This window comes from Kogia breviceps, chromosome 18 (assembly GCF_026419965.1).
Source record: "Kogia breviceps isolate mKogBre1 chromosome 18, mKogBre1 haplotype 1, whole genome shotgun sequence".
In the NCBI taxonomy this organism is placed as follows: domain Eukaryota; kingdom Metazoa; phylum Chordata; class Mammalia; order Artiodactyla; family Physeteridae; genus Kogia; species Kogia breviceps.
Genome location: NC_081327.1, coordinates 19,559,601 through 19,560,124, shown reverse-complemented (window position 1 = coordinate 19,560,124; position 524 = coordinate 19,559,601).

Here is a 524-nt window from a genome sequence, read left to right as displayed (position 1 = left end):
CTACAGACATGTATGAATGTTAAGCCTTGAGGCCCAAAGCAGCCCGAATGCTGAATGCCGTGACCTCATGGTCTTTGATGCCAGCTGCACCCTCAGCTGGCCGAGGCCCAGCTTGGAGGACAGCTCAGGGCACCCGGCCAAGGCCACACTGAGTAGACCGGAGTGCTTGCCCAGCCTCTGCTAGGGACAGGGCACCTCACGGAACCAGGAGTGAAAGGCACCCCCAGCCTGGGTCCTGAAAGAAAGGAGTTCCTGGGAAGAGGTGTGATATAGATCAAGAGCCATTCTTTTCCCTTTTGGCTTAACTCTTTGTGCAAATGCATTTGCCCAGTTAGAGATTATGCACCCAGGTGTGATTTCTGCTGTTGGACTCACTGCTAGTTTGAGGAGAGAATCTGGGGAGAAGGTGGGGCAGTCCACACTCTTTCTTCATGCATCCAGAGATTGCTTTGAGCCTCGGAAATGTGTGTGTTTGGGGCAGGTTACACATGTCTTAAAGAAACAGACAAGCCCTGGCGGCTCTT